The following is an 18,778-nucleotide window of genomic DNA, read 5'->3' as shown; positions in this document are numbered from 1 at the left end:
ATGGTAGGCTCCTATGGTAGTGCTGCAAGTGTCTTCAAAATGGTATTTCCTACTTCTCAGTGACAGAGGTCTCAACGAGCATCTGGATGCACCTACAACGTTTGTGCCGGGAAATCTCACAGATCTAGACGGAATTTTTCTTTGATTTTCTCATCGTTCTTGAAAGAAGCAAGAAACTTAAACGTAGAGGTAATTCAGCGCCGGAAAAATAATGAAGAAGGCGTCCTCCAAGTCTGATGATGGGTTGGTGCGGCAGCTGCAGTAATATTAGGGCCACACGGACGGGAAAAAAAATTGTTGAAGTTTATATGAATAAAGGAACCAGCGCAGGGCAACCTCGGCCGATACCATGGACACGGTCAGGCAGGAACGCTCCACATTCATAAAAAAAATAGCGTCAAGCAAGACACCCATCAAAACTGAAATAATTGCAAAAGGAAGCTTCAGTTCCAGTCGTTTCTTGCATCATCTGCTGCTCGACGCCGGCACTCAGCTTCTTACAGAGAATTCCTTAGGAGGCGACGCCCGAGGCCGCAACAAACCTGCTCGCTGCAACAACAAATTTCCTAAATGTCCCCAACTTTTGTCCCTAACTGACAGTGGCTATAGGAGCCAATCGAAACATGAATATTTTCCTCCTTTTAGCCGCATGCCTTTCTTCTAGCCGCTCCGCGTTTGCGCTGTCACCGCAAACGCGGAGCGGCTAGAATGAAGGCATGAACATGAACATGAAAGAAATTTCATGCGCACGTAGCGTAAGAGCTGAAAACATTGTTCGCACAACGCGTGCAATTAGTGATATACAAGGGGTTTTGCTCATTCCTCTTGCTAAAAGTTTCATTTTGGCGTAACTAGTTTCACTTAGTGTCACCTTTCACACGAATTTTCAGTTAATCACTAAATAACCATCTACATTTTCTATCATTCCCGCTATTTTAAGTAGATTTTTATTTGCAACATCAAGCACTATCAAGAAAGCAAGAGACGTCATGTAACATTTTGTAACTCGACAATATAGTTTCACGGCATATCAGGCTAAAAATCAAGATGCGGAAGTGTATTTGCTTGCTTGTGGTAGCCATTGAGCAATAATAGGTTTTTCCTGAGATTACCCGCCAGGACCGCGAGTGTACCCCCTATCCAGTCTTACCAGAGCCATCTATGCCAGAGCTGCCAGAGCTTTCATTTCTCCTCACAATTTGTGTCACATGATGTGTCTCAACGCTGGCAAAGCGCGCGTTGGCTATGCGGTTGTTCTGTGGTAGAAAGAAGTCACGTACTTGTTGTCATGCTTTGTCAGACGTGTCAGCCTTCCGCGTTTTGCCAGAAATGTGTGCAATGCTTCGTTTCACGCCTGCGTCATTTCTGCGAACTGCGCACTGCGTGCGAAGAGGACAGCAACGTACTGCGCAGCGGCCGTCGAGACACGTGCTTTCGGCGCAACGTCGTTCACGGGTGACAACACGTAAGTAATATTACTAAATGTCCCTTGTCATGCGAGGAGGTGGGCAACTCTGCATTTTACAAAGCCCAGCGACTTTCTGTATACCTTTTTTACAACCTGACCAGAAGTCCTATAGCCCCTGCGCGGCCGGTTTCATAATTTGACAGCTCCCGCTCTTACGTTTTCGCGACTTACTTAAAACGTGTAAGGTCTCTTCTATTTGGTTTGCACTGGCTGCGCTAGTTCCGAATAGTGCCGCAGCGGTGCTGGCCCGTGCCGCGCAGATCCTCCTGTGCCGCGCAGGGCTCTGGTGCCGCGAGCGTGCAGCGGCTGTCCAGCTGGTGCTGGTGCAGCCGCGACACTAGCGCAGAACGTACATTCGCCGGAGGACGAACGGCCCGCCTTACAAGAAACTGTTGGAATTCATTTCCGAAAATGGACTCTATAATTTCCTGTAGTGCGCCCTCATCACATTGTCTTTTTTTTTTTTCGCTTTTCTTCTGCGTCGTACCCAGTCATGGGCACGTTACGAGCAAAAAGTAAGTGTTACAGTTAGTTACCGAAGCCAAAAAAGTAACTCTGTTACAGTTATACCCCTGCTACACAAGCGTCCGAATGTCATTTGAACCAAATGTCGGTTGACTCAAATGCCAAGTTGTGGTGCTACACTAGGTCTTGAAATGCCTTTCGGCTCAAGTGACATTCGAGGCAAATGAACACCGAGAGAGACATTTGAGATTTCATTTCTAGCAGTATCGCCCGCAGCGTCTTCGATCTGCAGTAAAAAAATGTAATACTTCCGTACGTAAAACAAACAAATTATCTTTGTTTGTGGAACTTTGTTCACTGTTCATTTACTTGAAATAGGAGCAGAGTGTAGTATTGGGCAAGTTGGTGATTCATCTTAACAATACAGCGCAACAGAAACAAAGGCTTGGGCTGAGGTACACAAGATGAGTGCTGACTTCCAACCAACTGAACTTTTATTACAGAAACAAGCCATATTTATACCCACACATGCACACACCTACGACGAAACATTTAAACAGCAAAAAGACGTATTTCCCGAAACAGGAACCCCGCAAGTGCTCCATCGAGCACAAGACGAAGTTTGTTGCATGCACAACGTCGGTAGTCTATCAGATTCCGTTGTCATGCAGCAAAAAGTATGTGGGCCAGACGGGCAGGTGTCTGAACATAAGCTCAGAGAACACAGTAACAACGACAACAAAAGTGTGAGAGGGCACCTAGGCACACACTGCTGAGACTGCAAGGGCACCACCGAGAAATACACTTCGAAATTTGACGAATGCCAACTCATTCAGCATCATTGTGACCAGTTGACAAGGGAAATTGTGGAGGCTGCGGAAATTGCAAGGCTAGGCGAAGATTGTATCAGCGCTCCTTTCATAGACCTGTCCACGAAAGAACTTGAGTATCTACACGTGCGAAGTGAAGCAACCTAGCCTGCCATCTGAACGTACGAACACATGCTGAGTGGGAAGGGGTGATAATCATTTTGGGGTCTGGTTAGAATGTCATGTTTCCGGCACAGCTGATATAGATTGCTTCTCTGGTTGAATGTTTCATCGTAGGTGTGTGCATGCGTGTGTATAATATGGCTTGTTTCTGTAATAAAAGTTTAATTGGAAGTCAGCGCTTGTTCTGTGTACCTCAACTTAAGTCTTTGTTTCTGTTGCGCTGTATTGTTAAGTTAAAATATAAAATCAACCTATTTAATTTTCATACTCTCAATATCAGTGAGTCAGTTACAAAAAAGAAAACAAAACTACGCAAACAGCCACCACATTAGAGTCAAAACTGGTGTCTCTTCTAATTTGATATCATTTTCCTCCCTTAGAGTGCTCCCAAAATTTCATTGTTGTATTTTTGTACGAAAGCGAAACGGGGCGGCAACAGCGCCACTACAGCACGGCGAGCAATTGTGAAAGCTTTCAAATGCCATCGAAATTGCAGTGTAGCACGGTGGATTCTTAATGGCATTCGAAGCACCCCATTTGAGTCAAATGACATTCGGACGTTAGTGTAGCCGGGGTATTACACTTGCAGAATTTCAAAAAGTAACTTGTTACAGTTACTGTAGAAAAATAACGTTGTTACTTTTCCGTTACTATTTAAAACTAAGGAATATATTTCAAAACAAATGATAGAGTTTATTTAGTGTTAACATACGAAGGAGTGTTTGTAGTCAAAAGTGCACCTGGTAAAATCCCAAATGAAGGAAACCTAAAAGGGGCGCACTCAACCCAACACCAAAAATCGTTCTGCACGCCTCGTTTTGTTGCATCACTCTCTTGTGCTTATGAACCCTTGGTGTCGGGAAGGTTTTTTGCAGAACTCACTCTAACTTAGGATGAGTTGTTTCTAAAAGTTGATGCCGAGAGCTTCCCTGTTTTCATAGATCTTCTTTCCAGTTTTTTTTTTTCTTGTTTTTGCTCACTCAAGACGGAAAAATAGTTTTAGACATCCCCTCTAAGACCTACCTCCTGCCTCGGCTGGAAAGTAAATCCGTCCTCGTAGCGACCGTCTGTCCTAAACTGCGAAAGCAGCCGTGTTGCGGAAAAGTGAAAGGTGGAGCGATAGAAGTCAGAAAAAGGAGCAAGCGCAATTTCTATGTCGCCCTTTAATGTGTGTACCTAATGAATAGTTTTCTATAAAAAAAGTAACTAACGGTATTTCCTGTTACAGTAACTCTGTAAAAAAGTAACACTGTTACAGTTACAAGTAACTGAAAAAAGTAACGCGATACCAGCAACGCATTACCGGTAACTAGTTACTGCCCAAGACTGGTCGTGCCCCTTTCCTGTTTTTCCATTGGTTTCCTGTTACCTATGCCCTATGACAAAATGGTACAAAAAGAAAGATGCTACCAAACCGAGGAGGCAAGTGCAGGCCTGCCGCCTGGAGACGCGACGAGTCAGACATGGCACTTTTCGAAGCCGCAGTGCCACGCTCGACTCCGGCAGCGACGATGACGACGTGGAGTACGGTGAATTGTACAGTGAACCTGCCGTGGTGGCTCAGTGGCTAAGGCGTTGCTCTGCTGTGCATGATGTGGCGGGTTTGATACCCGGCCGCAGCGGCCGCTTTTCTGATGGAGGGGAAGAGCAAAAACGCTCATGCGTACGAGATTTCGGCGCACGTTAAACATCCACAGGTGGTCAGAATTAATCCGGAGCCTTCCACTACAGCGCGCCTCATCGCCTCCGTTGCGTCGGCGCGTTAAACTCTACGATCAATTGAACTGTACAGTGAATGCGGTGAAGAGTTCGTCAACGTGTGAATTTTGGTAGCCTGCGCGTCGGTGCGCGAAGACGGCAATCATGTGCCTGCCTACGAGCATGAATTCAAGAAGCTTTTCAGGCTGTCTAGGGAGACATTTGATTGACTTGGCTCCAGATTCAGCGTGTCGCCCTACTGTCCGAGCGCAGTGCAAGGCCGTCAACAGATATCAGCTGGGAGGATGTGCTTCATTGCGCTTGCTTACGTCGGCTCGCCAGTGTCGATGTATACGATAGGAGACAAGTTTAAAGTGACTGAGTCGTCGGTGCAGCCCGTGTCACACGGGTGATTCACTTCCTCCACGCTATTAGCGCTGAGGTCATCAGCTGGCCAAGTAGCGTGGAGGAAGTGACTCGCATCAAGGCCGGGTTTCTCACCAAGGGCACTGCAAGGTCCCTAGGAATGCCAGTGGCTGCACTGACGGGTCACACATTGAAATACCGACGCCGAGTGAATCGGCCCAGTCCTAATTCAACCGCAAGAAGTGGCCATCCATCATTCTACAATGTGTCTGTGACGACACGAACAAATTCCGGAACGTGTCATCGGGTTCCCGGGCTGGGCGCACGACGCTTGCGTCTTCAGAGAGAGCCGTTCTTCGAATGTGGGGACAACTACATTATCTTCAAGGATGCAGTCCTTCACACTTTGTAACGAAGGAGCATGTGGGGTAAAGTTGTACAAATTGACTATGTCCATACTAAAAGCATCCCAAACCTTTACAGCATCGTTCCTCAGGAACTCTACAACTTCCGTTGAGTTAGGAATCCAATAAGGATCAGAAAGCCGAAGCGATCCCAAATGCTTTTGCAAATACCCGAAACCAGGTGCAGCCATGAACCTCTTTCTGAAACAGTAGTGCGGAAAAGGAGCTCTGGCTTGTGGGTTTTGACCATAAAAAGGGCCTCTAAAAGAGGCCCTTTTCATTCTTCACCAAGGACATTAATTGGTCGAAATTTAAATCACCAAGTAACTCTAGAGCACGTCGCTTAACGACGGTGACCTTCTCAGTAAGCTCACGAATATTCTTAGTTGCAGCGCTAATAGCCTTCTAAAGAAACATTTCTTCTGGCATCACAACAAAACCTTCCTTATCGGAAACTGCAACTCAAGATCCATTTTTTGCCAAAAATCTTATCGAAGGTCTGAAACCGCCAGAAAGCGTGTGTTTTACATTGCTAGAGCCAAAAACCTGAACGCATTCAGTAACACACCTCGGTTTTTCTTCTTCCTTTACGTGGCAGGCCAGAGTCCGGGACAGCTCCACCTCTTCGGCGGGTTCGAGAACAGATTCCACGCAGAACTTGGGTCCACGTTGCAGGAGCTTCCTGTGTCAGTCGGGCAGTTCCAGATCCCCTAGGACCAGGACCATGCCTTCTTTTCCCTTGTGTCGCCTTTTCTGCGGTAGGTACGGGCGCAGCTGGTTCCACGGGGTTTCAGTAGCGCTCTCTGGCAACCTTGTCCACTCTTGGAAGTGGCGGTAGCCATTCCCACCTTCACAGTAGCAGGCAACTCGCAGGCAGTCTTTGAAAAGACGAACTTGGTGGCCCCACTCCGAAGTCAACTTTTGGCTAATTCGTCTGCTGCTCCCACGCGTGGGAGCAAACAACCCGCACAAGGCCTGAACTTCGGGGGGGGGCACAAGGACGCTTTCTTACTTCCTAACTTCCTTATGAAAAATGCACTGCTATTAGGTGCTGGCCTACCAGAATATTTGAATTTTGACTGCCACAAATTTGAAGCACTCAAAGTACGAGGAAAAGATGTGTAAACTTTAGCATTCTGCGATGCATTTGGACTTTCTTGGAACCAGAAATCTCAGCGACAATGCCAGCGCCCCTGTAGAGTTTATTTGCAGCTACTGCGCTCACGCGGTTAGGGGGGGGGGGGGGGGGGCAATTATGGCATTCTGCGTGCAATTTTGCACACAAAGGATAACATCTTGGGGTGCAGATGTTATCTGTTAACTAGCCCAACTCGCCACCTTGCTAAAGGGTGACATACTGGAGCGTTCTACTTTTGCCCACCAAGTACTTAAGGGGGGACGAGGGTCTCAAAACTAACTTTTTTATTTATGGGTAGAAACTTATGAACATTTGCACACAAATGTATTTTTCACTGTAGATTTCAAATATATGATTATATTTGAGGTGCTGCTGTTAGTTTGAAATGTGAAACATGGCTAAGTAGCGCGGTAAGGACGGGACAAAAGTAGAGACCACACAGAACTAGCGCTACACATCAACTGAACTTTTACTACACGTATCGAAATATATATACAGGAGCGCGCATGCATGAACATGGTCAAAATACAAAGAAAAATCATGACAGGGTCAAGTGGTGCATTCCGTTACACACGTGGCAAGTTCGCATTCGGATACTTTATTTCTTTTTTTGAAAAACTAATAGATGCCATGCTTACACACTTATCACCGCCTTTCATGATGTGCCGTGCTTCAAACAATTCACGGCTGGCTTGGTCCTTAAAGGAGCACTGACACCAATTTTCGGCATTAATATTATTGCACAGTTCGCTTCCGTCACTCAACAGAATACCCTGGCTGAAATATGAGCGGCCTGCGACGCGAAGAACATAGTTCAATTGGATCGCATTTATCGCGCCGACGGAGCAGGGCTCGGAGCGGCACTCAGCAAATGGACATCAGCGTGACATCACTCCAGGAGAGGAAAAAGAAGTGACGCGACAGCGCTCGTCAAAAACTCGTGACGTCACTTCACGCGCGCGGCCCCACGAGCGGCGAGCGGGCGCAACACCCTCTCAAGCGGGCGCCGGTGACGTCCGCACAAAGCGGTGAGGTCAAACCGGGAGGCTGTCATATGCGCCGTTCGGGATGAAAGCGCGGGAATTTGAAACAAACGATTTTCAGGTCGTTCAATGTAATTAACTATCGCGCGCTGAAGTATTTGAAGTGCTGTTTCAGGTTCGCCAGACCATTAAGCATCGATAAAAGCAATAAAAGTGTAACATAAAATTTTTGTGTCAGTGCTCCTTTAAAACAACGCAATATTTGTGTCTTCTCGTAAAGTGGAACACATTGTTGAACGCACCGGCAGCGGCGGCAATGGTCAGCTAAATGTCCCCCTGAGCGAGCGCTTGAACAGCTGTACGGTGCTCCCGGAGCCTGTCGTTAATGCACCTACCAGTCTGCCCGATATAGCATTTTCCGCAGGATAGAGGCACATCGTACACAACACCTTGTTTGCAACCAACAAACTGCGTGGCATGCCTCTTAGCACAGCGGTTGCCCTTTTTCTCGCCATTCACCGTGGAGCACATTCGTGCTAGTTTTTCGGGGGCGGAGAACACAACGTCGGCACCACATTTCCCCGCAACCTTTTTAAGGCGGTGGGAGAAATTGTGCACGTAGGGGACGACCACAGGCCTCTTTGGTTTGCGAGGTTCATCTCGCCCTTGACGTCGTGCCCCTGACTTGACGTCACGCAATAGGCTTTCCACCACTGATGCTATTACTTCCCGAGGGAAGCCGGCATCTTTCAAACGTGCAACTTGCGGCTGAACACTATCGACGACTAGGTGCTGGCATGACTTCTCGAGGGCACCGCGAAGACAGCTAACCCCAATTCCCCCTTTCACTATCTTCGAATGAGCTGAACGATAATCCAAAATTGCCTTTTTTGACCGCGGCCTATACGCCCAACACACTTGTGTTCCACTGAAATTAAGACACATTGAGGAACTGCAAGGAACCATCATTTGGTAATTCATGGGTGAAATTCAAGCCATCCGAACACTCTAGGAATGTTTGCTTAACGGTCTTGACTAAAACGTTTACTTCCTCTGGCTTCACTGACCTAGTAACAACAACCATGTAATCATCGACATACCTAAAAATCTTTGCTATCTTAGCTGTGTCAATATGTGTCTCAATGCTCCTGTCACACTTTGCTAAAAACAAATTACTTAAAACCGGTGCAATACGCAACCCGATGCAGACACCTTGTTTCGGGATAAAAGATAAAAACATGAAAAGATCAGTAAAAACCAGCGGTACATCGTTTCCATGAAAGGGATAAGTAAAGCTGACATCACTAGTTGGACCCGCCTGCTCTTGCAGATTTTCAGGGCACCAGTAACGGGTGTGGACAGGAGTTGGACAGCCCGTTTCATGTTCATTTTTTCCAGGTTCGCTGGGTACACGTGTTTCCATGTCAGGAATCGAACTGGCTTGGTGACACTGCCCTTTTGCATAGTGTAGAGCTCCTTCAGGTGAGAGGATGAAATCTCTCCGACCTTGCCGAGGTCACGTGCCAGAAATTGCAACCGTACGTTCTTTATAATGTGGCATTGGTCGAAAGCTTAAAAGAGCTTTTTCGACGCATTTTCGGGGTGGTCAATGCAATGTGCCAAGTAGCCGTTGCAAAATAGCTGCGTGGCAGTTACGTTGACCTTGTGGTTGTCGGTGACAATCCGAACAACCTCGAATCCGGCGCTCTCGACTTGCTTCAGAATGCGGATGATGTAAGGAGCTGGTGACCGTTACAGTTTCGTGTGGAAAAGTACCCCACAGGAATCCTTAAATGCACAGAAAGGCCGTTTAAAATGAAACAAAGCAGCGACTTAGCTAAAACGGGCTGACCAGAGTCTTCACATTCATGTTGAGGCCCCAAGCCGCAAGTCAACTTCTCCGATAAAGGCATCCTTCTGTTTGAGGTACTGCAGACTTGGCTTGATCCCCATGTCGTCAACGATGAGGGAGTAAGCCTTTGCTTGAGGTGCCTTCAACGCAGCTGCTTCCAGTTGCAGCATTTTCTGGACTAGGGGTGTGCATCCAGTTTGCCCAGAAGTGCTGCCGACAAACTTTTGCAGCGTGCTTCTGCTGGGAAGCCTCAGCAGGCCTTCAGACCTGATGTGGTCGCAAGCACTCGTAGACGAGTTCTGAAGTACAACGGCATGTTGCAAAGTTGTTTCCGACCACACGGCTTCTTATTGAAATTCCTTGACTGATCCAGGAGAAACTTGGCGGCAAGTTCGTTGGCGTTTGCCGCGTCTACAAGGTCCGTGAGTTTGACGACGTTACAAGTTGCTTTCAGCTTATCGAGCTCCTCCTTGTAACTGTCCACAGTGTGCTTTAATCTCTGAATTCACGCTTTCAGGTCTCTTTGTTTCCTGCGGCCACTCTTTGTTTCCCGGCAGTTTTTGTAAATTTCACTTGTCTACTTGGCCGAGACTCCCCAGCAGGGAGAAGCCTCTTTGGGTGAACAGGGTGGATGTTCAGGTGTACTAGACCTTGGATAGATCTATATTATTAATATGTGTTAATAGTCCGCCGTTGTTTGTACATTTCCCTTAACTTCCGCATATTGTAATGAGTGTTTTAAATATATTGGCGTTTTTAATGGCTCTAATGTCGTTTCGGATGACCTACTTGTGGGACAGAATTTCAGTGCCAAGTTTTGCAGGCACACAACTCGCCAGTAGTTGACCGACATTGCTCAGATGACACTTGTAGACGGTGGCAAATGCATTGTTTGTTGCGCAGCCCCAAAGGTTATCCACTGCACAGCTCGACTACACTGGGTGAGGGACTCAAAGTCTGTTTGCAGGTAGGTATCAGCTATATTTGATGCTGAAAAGTATGGAATGAACGTGAGTGCGGGGGCTTTGTTTTGTGCCTTTGTTATTACTCTGTCGGTGCCATGCACAGTTCAATTGTTTAGCGAAAGATGTCTCGGGCAACTGAAAAAGTGCCCTGATAAGGTATGTTCTAACCTGCTGCTCTTCAGTGGGAGCCAGCTCAAGCTCCTGCGTAATCTAGGAGAGGGGGAGATTAACTTTTATTTCGAGGAGTGTTAATGATTGTGCGCCTTGAAAGCGACACTGGAGGTTAGGCATAATTGGCAGCTGCCATTGCCAACTTAAGGCAGGACGGGTGCTCTGTGCTTGTCACGTTCTGTCCCCCTAAGACGTGCTTACGTGTAACTTCTGGCTCATTTTAATCGTGTGACATCATGCCCTTTGATGTGCTCGGCAAAGTTCATTTCCCTCCAAAGAGTTATACAGGAGCATCGCTTTTACCTGAATGCTTTCATTATGACTGGGTTGACTTCAAATATTAGCACTGTTACCATGAATAACGTAACTACCGTATAATGCGGAATATAGGTCGAGGCGGATTATAGGTCGACCCCCTTACCTTGTAGCCGAAAAATGCAAAAAAAATACATAGGTACCAACCATTGTTTTATTGAGACTATAACTTGTTTCGTCTCAGATTACTCATTTAAAACTGTCTGAAGTATCGTCGGACGACTGCTTCTGGCTCGTTGTCGCCCACACAGCAGGTCGTCCTCGGTGCAGTCCAGGGAATTGCTTATGCAGCACTTCAACACTCGCAAGACCATGTCATCGTGAAGCGAGCGCAAAGCATGGGACACTCGTGTGCAGACCGGAGCGACAGCCAGTCTGTGCAGGCGGTCAGCAAACATCTTGGGCTATCCATTCGTAGAGACATCGCACGGCGCTAGTGGACAAAATTTGCCCCTTTGTACAGCAGCACAGGTGCACAGAGCAGCGCCCATGAAACGAGGCCTTCCGAGCGTTGCATACCGAGAGGTGCCCCTTCAGCTAACGCCGCTAGCAACAATTCTTTTGGTGATACCGAACTGGTGCAAGGCGGACACGTCATTGGCCTTGGAAAACCCCCAACTTTTCTTTTAAATGCTGCTGTAAACCGGCACCAAGTGCCTAAACTCATTTTGAGCAAGAAGAAAATAGCACGCACACATTCGCCGACAGCGAGAGAAGCAACAAAACAAAGATGGCGCCGTGTCCGATTGATGGTGGTGGCGATGGTGCTTTTGGGGTTTGGATGGGCTTGATGGGCTGCCCGGTCGCCAGTTGACAACTGCCAGTGACTGGAATATAGGTCGAGGGGTGACTTTTCGGCAAATTTTTCTGTAAAAAATCTCGACCTATATTCCGCATTATATGGTACTGTGACTGCAGTGTTGCTTCACAAATAGAAGTTCATTCAGTTGAGATGTCGTGCGAGTCTTGATGCACTGTTATTTTGGTGCTGCTTCCCGTAACTTTTCATATGGATTTGGGGGTGCTCACCTTGGAAGGTAACCGAATACATGTTTACTAGGAAATTGCGGGGCTGCTAGTGAAAGTATGTTTGTTATAGCCCGTGAAGCTTCAGTGCAGTGAGGTTGATGGGGAAGATGCAAAAGCTTATGGTTGGGTGCGACTTGGTGTGTGCCATGTCGGATGGAATGGCCTCACAAGTGAGCAAGGAGGAAGATTATTTCTGTCGGAGGATCTGAGCCGCATAACGGTTGCCAGAGGAGGCAAAGGACGATGAAGATTGTGGCACGAAGGCTGCCCAGAGCAAGTGAGCTGGAATGAGGCCTGAGCAAGGCAGCCACAATGGCAGGGCGGTGGCAACTTACCTGTTGGGCACTCTGTCCACTGGCCACACGTATGCCGCACCACCAGCGTCGTTTGAGGGCTCTTCTTGGCGCTGTCGAGCACTTGGGTGTGAGGCTCGCGGTTCTGTTTACAGGCTCCGGTGTTTCTGGTGTCCCGTGGTCTGGCTCGAGGCGTACCAGATTGCCTCCTTCCACCTCCTCCCACCCCCCACCGATGGACTCAGCCGGGCATCCCACACCTGTTGGGCAGCCCTTCAACGGCCCAGTGGACTGCGTGTTCTTCCGTAACAACGGCGGCATCTGCCACCACAACAGAACGTGAGATCATTCCTTTGTTGCGCGAGCCCTGGCGATCCTTCTTAGCTGACAGATCTTCACGCAGGCTGTCTGTTTATGAACTTTGCATTTTCCCTTAGCCAATCCCAGGTTAGCCCTGCTTTATTACAGAGGAGGTGTCACAGCCGCCATCTTGAAAGTAGTTCAGATTATGCTGCCAGGCTGTGCCACTGAAGCAACCACAATTGAGAAATGTGTTCCTTCCCCTCCACGTGTGGTGTCTAAGGGCGGTTCTTTTTTTTTTTTTTGCTGACTCAACCCAAGTGATTGCTTCAATTGGTACCAATTTGTTCAGTTGGTACCAATACAGTCAATATTCAAGCCAATTTTCGAAACAGTTTCACTCTGACGTTTTTCAGACCCAATTGGCCACTAATTAGTTCGACTTAATCTGTAACTGGTTTATTAACCAATTGATCTACTCCAAGGTAACATATCGGCTCGTTACGACGCTTAACTTCGATTTAGTGCTGGGGAAATGTTGTGGAGTATACAACATGCTGTTATTAATGGTGTGATTTGATTGACGGTTTTAAACTCCACATTTCTGAAGGGCCAAAACCTCTGTTTCAGTATGTCATTACCATTCTCAACCCCATTTGCGGTACACTGTAAGAAAAAAAAGGGAGTAGCGCTTCCTCCCTTTAGGGAGGAAAAGCAATGTATCATATGTTGGTCCCTTTGGGGTCGAAATTTCCTCCCACGGGGGGGGGGGGGGGAGAGACTTTGCTACCTGTGCAGGGGAGGAAAACCGCTGCCGCCAGGGAGAGAACTCTCTCCCACAAAGCAAATATGGTGGTCGACAGACAGGACGCGAGCGGGGCATTGTGAGCAGCGAAGCATTTTATCGTTTTAAATGTGCAGCACGTCAAACCTCTATATCGCATCTTCCGATCGCATTTAAAACCTCGATTCATCAGCACCGCAACAGCATCCCGAGAGGGCGTTTGAGCGCCAGTATGTATGGCGTACCGCGCCGATTGCTCTTCACTTGAGTCGTGCTTGACTGACCCCGTCTGCATGCTTGGGGAATATTGAAGGTTTTCAAAACAGTGATCGTTTTTGACGCATGCAAGCTTTATTGAAAGGTGTGACTTGCTGTAAGCGACGACAAATTGCTGATGCACCTTAACTGCTCGCACAGAAGGAAGGATTTGAGCGGACACTCATCTGCCCTGCACAGAACTTCACTCACGTGAGCCCACTCGGCAGCATGTTTAACGTTGGGCATGGCTGCACTGCACTTGCTACGCACAAGAGTCGCCATCAGCCAGCCAGCCAGCAAAGCGATCACTCCTAAATTCTCCAAAACAGCCAACCTGCTGTGCTTGCCCGATTCTAATGCGCACCCAATTTTCCTCGCAAAAAAACCTAAAAAACTTGCACCTCCGATGATTCTAACACGCACAAAACTTTGTGACCCAGAAAAACGAATGCGAGAGAAACGGGCGATTTATTTCCCGAAGTAATCTCGCTCCTCGTCGCTCTCTGAGAGCTGCTTGTCGCCTTCCTCTGACCACAACATCGTCATCGGTGCCGTCGAGCGCATTCGTGATGCCATACTACTGAACTACTGAACTACTACTGCTCAACCATGGTTGATGGGATCGTGGCCCACAACTTGCACGCCCATCCCGCGAGCATCTCCGGAGGGGCACGCTTCAGCCCCTCTGTATGGCGGGCTCGTTTTGAATGCGTGGGAGCCGCTCGTAAGCCACTCGTGGATGCGGCGCACCTTCGTTGCCGCTGCTGCCATTGCTGTTATCAAGCGTGCAAGTGGAAGGATTTGACGATTTATGTGAATGCCGATAGAAAAGCCTAGGTGCCGAGGCTTCCTGCGTTTGAAACATGGATGGTCCGAAAAGTCTTTGCTAAAAGTGGCTAAAGCTTTGGCGCCATCTTGTGAAGCAATGACGACGGGTGGGAAAAAATTTCCTGTTTCGGCAGTTTCGGTTTCGTGTCCGATTCTAGCGCGCATGCGACTTTTCCGCCTATTTTTTCGGAAAAAAAGTGCGCGTTAGAATCGGGTAAGTACGGTAACCCAGATGCACCAGACAGGCGACAGCACGGATGAAAAAAAAAAAAAAAAAAATACTCCAATGGCTTTGGCCGGCAGCAATAGTACAGCTGGACTAATAGCGACTGCGCTGCTTTCAAAAGCGCTGGATAAATTTTTTTTTCAGTTGCTTGAATTGGGTGGTAGCCACCGCCATCTGGCAAAAGAAAGTCAAGTTAAAATTGAATTGGGTGGTAGCCACTGCGATCTGAAGAAAGTCAAGTTAAAATTATGTTAAAAATGGCTCTTCCTGGAAAAAAAAAAAGGCAAAAAGGCGTTCGTTGTACACAACCAGGGTTCAACATTGTAAGTTCAGATAGCACACATCCCGCATACAACCACAAACCACACAAACACAGCAAGGTTCAAACACATATACAAATAGCATGCATACACAGCCTTTCAAGACAGTCCAAACACTTCACCGTTTGTTTATATAGCCATCATGGCTGTGCAGCATTGAGGACCGCTGAGCCCTACTGCATTGCAAAACTGCGAAAATAACAGACAAGTATCTTCTAAACATTATATTGACTAGTTTTACTACTGTAACAGTGCACACAAATTACGAACGGTGCTATATTAGTTACTATGGTGGCTATGTAAAAAAAAGGGGTTTTGTTTTTGGTGGCTGTCCAGCGTTTTTCGTGGTAATCACATAGTGCGTCTTCGGGTTGGAAACTTATCTTCACTCCTATTCATTCTGGAAAGGGGTTGACGAATATTTTGTTTCGGACAGCTCGTGCTCCACACAAATCTAGTATAGGAAGAAAAAAAAAGGGTACTAACTGGTATTTAGTAGTGTGTTAGTGGCGCATTCCACCCGCGCGCGATGGACTGGAGTGGCTGTATCGCTTGTACGTGTGTCTGCTTGCCTGAGTTTTGAAGGGTGACTAGCCGCAGTTGGAGTTTATGTGCCTCTTCTTTTGCTTTTCTATTGTTCTTAGTCCTTATTTGTGATACTGAGTGTGCTTAAATTTTTCCTGTATTAAAGAAAAAAAGGCACAGTTAGTAGAGCACCTGGCGGTTACAGTACAGACCCAAAATCAAATTTCAGCAGATCAGCCGTGGTCATTTTCTTTACTCTACAACAACGGTGCCTTTTTGCAAAGTAGGGCACTTATGGCATCCAGTAAGAGGGTTAGGGTGTCGAACTTTTATGAATTTACACCATAAATACTCAAAATATGATGGAGACTACAGACAAGAATGTGGAATAAGCCTTCCTTGGCAAAGTAAATTAAATGAAGCCTTTATTAACAACGGCACGTGCAATATTTTGTTTGCTATTATTATAGGACAGACTGAAGTGGGCATGCTTTGGAAAAATGAACAACACCCATATCCTCTGTATGCTGTTAAATTCTAACATTAGGACAAGCTCTTGCTGTGTACGTATGATACAGACTTGTCTGAATGCATGCGGTGTGGCATTTTACTGGTATTAAATCGCAGAAAGAGTTATCCTGCCTTACCTTAAATAATTTGAACGGCACAGCCTGTTTCAGCACTCGCAAATGCATGTAATCACGAGCACTTATTTGAACTGCAAATTTGCAGTACAGCAATGCTTATTAGTGAACCACTAGTCGACAGTAGTCAGTTGTGCTACAGCCAATGTTTGTTTTCTTGCCTTGCACAGTGGCCCTTAAACTGTGTTTACTCAATAGGGGGAAAAATATTCCCTGACATGCAACCAATGCATTGTGTCCAAAACTGAAAAGGCTGTGCCAGGTTTTTATTTTTTACATTTTTTCCTTCAAAGCTGAAAGATATGTAGGGCCATCTCGGTCAGCTTGGTGGCATTCAGGCCAAGGAGATGCTCCACTGTTGTGTAGAACCCCTTGGCCCCAGGCTGGTAGCGCAGGTCAGCCACCCAGTGGAGGCAAAATGCAAGAAGGGCTGCCTCCACTGGGTTGTCTAATTTGAACAGTTGCTCTTCCACCTGGGCGGCACACGGCCCCGCAGTCTCGCCAGCAGTGTCCACAATCACTACCGGATGCTTGGCAAACATGGGGACCTCCAAGTAATGCTATTGTGCAAGGAATAGATGGGGAATATCAGCAAAATTTTCATGTAAATATGCGTCACTCACAAGCAGAGTGAGTGACCAAGAAGCACAGATCAATGCGTGAAGTACAGGCAGTAGAGAGCTGCCCCTTGAGAGTGAAGACTCTTTCCAGTGCCGACACTGTTGCCAGGGGAGACAACAAGTTATAGCGCTGCTTGCCAGCGGTCTCTGCCTCAGCAAGTTCTGTGACATTCCCCACCGCTTGAACGTGCTGTAAAAGAGAATCTGCAGCCAGTGCCAGCAGCAAAACAGGAGGAAATGGAAATGACTGCAGCAGTGAAAGGCTGGCACAGGTAAACAACAAACGGAGCGACAGGGAGCCAAAGCCACTGCTAAGTAAGTGAACGTAACCACTGAGATGACTAGAGCGCCCAGCCCGGTTGGCATTCTGCACAAGGGCTGTGTGAGAAGTGCCTTGTCGCCCTGCTGGCCTCAGTAGCCGGAGCAAGGATTGCACATTTGGCAGAGGCTCATGTATGCAGCAAACAAGGAGCGAGACGCTGTAACATTGTTAAACGTCTACCAACAAATTTTCAACTAATCTTTTTAATGCAGCTACTTAGTGTTGAAAACATCTGAATGAAGGCCAGCTGTGGACATTTAAAACATGCCAACATCTCAACACAAAGCATTCCTTTTTTTGCAGCTACCACAAGCAAGATTGGCACCTTAAACTTTTTGCTAAAAGCTGGATTTGATGGTCAGTGGGGTGGACTGGCATGCATAAAACTAAGGCAGAGGCAACAATCTTTCTGTTGAGAAAAAAATTGGAACGAAATGGTTTGGGGAGTGCAGAAACCAGCTCAGGCTGAATGCTGCTCTGTGAAAACATTAAAAGCACCACAGCTGTAATAAATTTGCTATGTGATTGCAGCTGGAGAGGTTTGCATTACCATAGTGGCCTGGATGAATTTCGGAGTCTCCCTGACAGTTCTTGGCAGGTGACCAAGAATGCCAGAGTGGTCATCACTGCAAAAGACACACAGTGACCAAAGCGAGTCAATCAAGGCCAAATACTCATGTCGGACCAGTTATGTTTTATACACAGATAATGCCCTCACACTGCGTCTCCTGGTCTGGTCCATCGGCCTTCTGCAGGAGATTTTGGTTGAGTGGGTCCACTTTTTTGGCAGCCACATTGAGCACTGTAGGCATCGGCGTGGTGTTGACTCAATCATCCTTTCTATTGGGGCATCCCCACCCATCCTCATGAACTCCCAAAAGACCTGGAATAGGCACCAAAAGATGCAATGTAACATGGAACAATGACCACAAAAGTGTAAAGGCCAACTGCAATAAAATTTTCGGTCCCGTAACTGCACTGTTTTCCGGTAGTATTAAAAAAAACGCGAAGTGCAAAATCTGGCGGCCCGAATATGCACCGCTGCAGTGCAAACGAAGATCAAAAACTGCTGTTTTCAAAACCGAAACTGAAGAGGAGGGCGGCCATTACGGCCAGGCGGAAGTGACGCGCCAGTCAGGATTCAAGTGGGCGCAGCCGGCGGATTCGACCACGGCTGCCTGCGAGAAGACAGCGCGCATTTGATGTGTTTTGGGTCGTCCGTTTCTTCAAAAGCTCGAAACATGCGCGAAAAGGGGTGGGAAGTCTGTGCTACCGTTATTACTTCACCGCGAGCGGATGAAACGCGTCTACAGTTGAGTCCCGCTACAACGAAATTGACGGTGCGCGAGAAAAAATTCGTTGACGTGAAAATTTCGTTGATGTGAAATTCAGAAAAAAACAGCTCATCTGAACTTTTAGACCACAAAACATTTATTTCCAAAGCTTAGGCAGTGTAGCCTGCTTTGTTTTCCTTCCGAGGAACGCCATCACGCGGTTCTCACACTCCGTGAGCAGTTGCTTGGCGACTTCGTCGTCACTCGCAGCCACGCAGTTCCTCACGACATCAAACGCATCGAGTACGCGTGCTGTGGCCGGTGGAGGCGGCAGGTCCGGCATTTCGTCTTCATCTGAGTCCTCCTCGTCGCGGACACTCTTTATGATGTCCTCATCACTTAGTTCTTTGTGCGCGATCACATCAGCGTCAGCGTCGATGAAGTCGTCGAGCTCAACACCGCACGGCACATTTCCTGCATCCTGAAGGGTCGCCCAGGACGCAAGCGCCTCCGCCGGCGGACGCCCTGCTTCACTGCA

General features: G+C 47.4%; 1 long non-coding RNA gene across 2 annotated transcripts; it reads left to right on the top strand.

Annotated features, from left to right (window-relative positions):
• Positions 1–1,172: 1,172 nt before the first annotated feature.
• LOC144150183 (uncharacterized) lies at positions 1,173–12,491 on the top strand. 2 transcript variants are annotated; one of them, XR_013318450.1, is made up of 4 exons: positions 1,173–1,465; positions 6,069–6,151; positions 10,270–10,333; positions 12,295–12,491. It is a non-coding gene; the product is annotated as an uncharacterized LOC144150183 (long non-coding RNA). The 2 variants fall into 2 exon arrangements; XR_013318449.1 differs by having other exon boundaries at positions 5,992–6,151.
• The last annotated feature ends 6,287 nt before the right edge of the window (positions 12,492–18,778 follow it).

Source organism: Haemaphysalis longicornis, unplaced genomic scaffold, assembly GCF_048455015.1.
Source record: "Haemaphysalis longicornis isolate Haplotype H1 unplaced genomic scaffold, Haemaphysalis longicornis Haplotype H1 scaffold_8, whole genome shotgun sequence".
Lineage (NCBI taxonomy): Eukaryota > Metazoa > Arthropoda > Arachnida > Ixodida > Ixodidae > Haemaphysalis > Haemaphysalis longicornis.
This window is presented reverse-complemented; position numbering and strand designations above follow the sequence as displayed.